Raw genomic sequence first — 4,554 nt, 5'->3', positions numbered from 1 at the left:
CGATTCGATACGTAGGCATATTGGCGAGGTCTGAATTTGTGTCCGATGACCTGCCATGCGCAGGAAGGCGGAATTTGGGTCCGATGACCGAGTTGATGGCGTGCCATGCGCAGAAAGGCGGAATTTGGGTCCGATGACCGAGTTGATGTTGATGGCCCGCCATGCACAGGAAGGCGGAATTTGGGTCCGATGACCGATTTGAAGGCGTGCCATACGCAAAAAGGCGGAGTTTGGGTCCGATGACCGAGTTGATATTGATGGCCCGCCATGCGCAGGAAGGCGGAATTTGGGTCCGATGACCTGACATACGCATGGAGTCCGACTCGGGGGCCGATGTTCGATTCGATGACTTGCATTGTGGGTAAAGTCGGAAGTTGTGGTCTTTGACCCGATTCGATGACCAGACTTCGGCTGCTTGAGAATCGGACAAATAACTTATATAGGGGAGGTAGTGTTCTCGAGCATCCTCCCCCCGTGCCCGTTTATGTCGATTGATGCTGGTGCTCGACTGGTTGGAGCGCTCGGATGCAAAAATCTTGCACCAGGATTTATCGATTGTGATGGACACGGCAAGTCTCCTGATTGCTATGCAGGAGCTCATCGTGAATCTCTATGCGGCCTTGGTATGGACTCGACCTGCGGAATGGTTCGGCAATGGTAGTCGCTCCAACACGTCCTTGCAATGGCCACAGAGGTGATTCGACTAGAGCTCCAGTCTAGCTTTTGGGTTGCTTGGCGGACTGGTATAGCCGCGATCGAGTTCCGGCCATGAACGTTTTAGATAGCTCTTGGGCTTTCTGGGACGGAAGTCGGAAGTTTGGGCTGTTGTCCGATTTGATGACCATTCTTCGGATGTGTGAGAATCGGACAAATAACTTATATAGGGGACTGTGTTGTCTCACGCAGCCCCCTCCGTGCCCCTCTATCTCGACCGATGTTGGTGCTTGAAAGGGTTGGGATCGCTCGGATTTATAAACGTGCACCACCATTTGTCGAGTGTGAGGGACGCGGCAGGTCTCCTAAATGCTATGCGGGCGCTCTCTGAGAATCTCTATCCGGCCTCGACACAGACTAGTCTTGCTGAATGGTTTGGCACTGGTAGTCGATCCAACACGTCGTTGTTGTGGCCGCCTAGGCGATTCGATTCGAGCCCCCGTCTAGCTTTTGGGTTGCTTGGCGGATTTTGCCCTATCCGCAAGTGAGCTCGGTCCCTAAACGTTCGAGAAACCCGATTGCTATGCGCCGACTCTCTTTCTTGCGAGCCTCCATCTAGCTTTTGGGTCTCTACGGAACGGAAGTCGGAATCTGGGACCGTTGTTTGATTCGACGAGGCAGACTACGGTTGTGCGAGAATCGGACAAATAACTTATATAGGGGAGGTGTTGACTGGAGCATTCTCCCCCGTGCCCCTCTAACTCGACCAATGCTGGCGCTCGAACGGTGGTAGCGCTCGGATTTTCATTGAGCGCCAGCATTGGTCGATTTAGAGGGGCATGCGAGATTCCCGAATGCTATGCGAGGGCTCTAACGGAAATGTCTATTGGTTTCGGTATGGATGCAATTGCGAGTGGTTCGGCAAAGGTAGTCGTTCCGATGCGTCCATGTCGTGGCCAAATCGATAATTCGATTTGAGCCCTCGTATAGCATTTGGGTCTCTCGATGTGATTCCGCATTCCAGTCCCTTTGGGCACTGCTTGAGCCGCATCCCAGGGGGTTCCCTTCCCAATAATCTGCCTCGCAACCCGATTGCTATGCGGTGAGGCTCCTCGGCCGCCTCGGAACTATCTGTGTATCAGACGCATCGCGGGATAAGGGGTTGGCAACGGTAGTCGCCCCAAGCACGTCCGATGCTTGGACCATTCCGAGGCGGCCCTGAAGCCTCTTCCGTCTAGCCGTTGGGTCCTTCTCGCCGCATCCCTCGCCTCGCACCCCGATTGCTATGCGGTGAGGCTCCTCGGCCGCCTCGGAACTATCTGTGTATCGGACGCGTCGCGGGATAAGGGGTTGTCACTGGTAGTCGCCCCAAGCGCGTCCGATGCTTGGACCATTCCGAGGCGGCCCTGAAGCCTCTTCCGTCTAGCCGTTGGGTCCTTCTCGCCGCATCCCTCGCCTCGCACCCCGATTGCTATGCGGTGAGGCTCCTCGGCCGCCTCGGAACTATCTGTGTATCGGACGCGTCGCGGGATAAGGGGTTGTCATTGGTAGTCGCCCCAAGCGCGTCCGATGCTTGGACCATTCCGAGGCGGCCCTGAAGCCTCTTCCGTCTAGCCGTTGGGTCCTTCTCGCCGCATCCCTCGCCTCGCACCCCGATTGCTATGCGGTGAGGCTCCTCGGCCGCCTTGGAACTATCTGTGTATCGGACGCGTCGCGGGATAAGGGGTTGTCACTGGTAGTCGCCCCAAGCGCGTCCGATGCTTCGACCATTCCGAGGCGGACCCGAAGCCTCTTCCGTCTAGCCGTTGGGTCCTTCTCGCCGCATCCTTCGCCTCGCACCCCGATTGCTATGCGGTGAGGCTCCTCGGCCGCCTCGGAACTATCTGTGTATCGGACGCGTCGCGGGATAAGGGGTTGTCACTGGTAGTCGCCCCAAGCGCGTCCGATGCTTGGACCATTCCGAGGCGGACCCGAAGCCTCTTCCGTCTAGCCGTTGGGTCCTTCTCGCCGCATCCCTCGCCTCGCACCCCGATTGCTATGCGGTGAGGCTCCTCGGCCGCCTTGGAACTATCTGTGTATCGGACGCGTCGCGGGATAAGGGGTTGTCACTGGTAGTCGCCCCAAGCGCGTCCGATGCTTGGACCATTCCGAGGCGGACCCGAAGCCTCTTCCGTCTAGCCGTTGGGTCCTTCTCGCCGCATCCCTCGCCTCGCACCCCGATTGCTATGCGGTGAGGCTCCTCGGCCGCCTTGGAACTATCTGTGTATCGGACGCGTCGCGGGATAAGGGGTTGTCACTGGTAGTCGCCCCAAGCGCGTCCGATGCTTGGACCATTCCGAGGCGGCCCCGAAGCCTCTTCCGTGTAGCCGTTGGGTCCTTCTCGCCGCATCCCTCGCCTCGCACCCCGATTGCTATGCGGTGAGGCTCCTCGGCCGCCTTGGAACTATCTGTGTATCGGACGCGTCGCGGGATAAGGGGTTGTCACTGGTAGTCGCCCCAAGCGCGTCCGATGCTTGGACCATTCCGAGGCGGACCTGAAGCCTCTTCCCTCTAGCCGTTGGGGCTTTCTCGCCGCATCCCTCGCCTCGCACCCCGATTGCTATGCTGTGAGGCTCCTCGGCCGCCTTGGAACTATCTGTGTATCGGACGCATCGCGGGATAAGGGGTTGGCAGTGGTAGTCGCCCCAAGCGCATCCGATGCTTGGACCATTCCGAGGCGGCCCTGCAGCCTCTTCCGTCTAGCCGTTGGGGCCATCTCGCCGCATCCCCCACCTCGCACCACGATTGCTATGCGGTGAGGCTCCTTGGCCGCCTCGGAACTATCTGTGTATCGGACGCATCGCGGGATAAGGGGTTGTCACTGGTAGTCGCCCCAAGCGCGTCCGATGCTTGGACTATTCCGAGGCGGCCCTGCAGCCTCTTCCGTCTAGCCGTTGGGGCCATCTCGCTGCATCCCCCACCTCCTCGGCCGCCTCGGAACTATCTGTGTATCGGACGCATCGCGGGATAAGGGGTTGGCAGTGGTAGTCGCCCCAAGCGCGTCCGATGCTTGGACTATTCCGAGGCAGCCCTGCAGCCTCTTCCGTCTAGCCTTTGGGGCCATCTCGCCGCATCCCTCGCCTCGCACCCCGATTGCTATGCGGTGAGGCTCCTCGGCCGCCTGGGAACTATCTTCGTATCGGACGCATCGCGGGATAAGGGGTTGTCACTGGTAGTCGCCCCAAGCGCGTCCGATGCTTGGACTATTCCGAGGCGGCCCTGTGGCCTCTTCCGTCTAGCCGTTGGGGCCATCTCGCCGCATCCCCCACCTCGCACCCCGATTGCTATGCGGTGAGGCTCTTCGGCCGCCTTGGAACTATCTTCGTATCGGACGCATTGCGGGATAAGGGGTTGTCACTGGTAGTGGCCCCAAGCGCGTCCGATGCTTGGACTATTCCGAGGCGGCCCTGCAGCCTCTTCCGTCTAGCCGTTGGGGCCATCTCGCCGCATCCCCCACCTCGCACCCCGATTGCTATGCGGTGAGGCTCCTCGGCCGCCTTGGAACTATCTTCGTATCGGACGCATCGCGGGATAAGGGGTTGTCACTGGTAGTCGCCCCAAGCGCGTCCGATGCTTGGACTATTCCGACGCGGCCCTGTGGCCTCTTCCGTCTAGCCGTTGGGGCCATCTCGCCGCATCCCCCACCTCGCACCCCGATTGCTATGCGGTGAGGCTCCTCGGCCGCCTTGGAACCATCTTCGTATCGGACGCATCGCGGGATAGGGGGCTGTCACTGGTAGTCGCCCCAAGCGTGTCCGATGCTTGGACCATTCCTAGGCGGCCCTGAAGCCTCTTCCGTCTAGCCGTTGGGGCCTTCCCGCCCCATCCCTCGCCTCGCACCCCCGATTGCTATGCGGTGAG

This window comes from Cryptomeria japonica, unplaced genomic scaffold (assembly GCF_030272615.1).
Source record: "Cryptomeria japonica unplaced genomic scaffold, Sugi_1.0 HiC_scaffold_462, whole genome shotgun sequence".
NCBI lineage: Eukaryota > Viridiplantae > Streptophyta > Pinopsida > Cupressales > Cupressaceae > Cryptomeria > Cryptomeria japonica.
The sequence above is the reverse complement of the archived record's forward strand: the minus strand, read 5'-3'. Positions refer to the sequence as shown.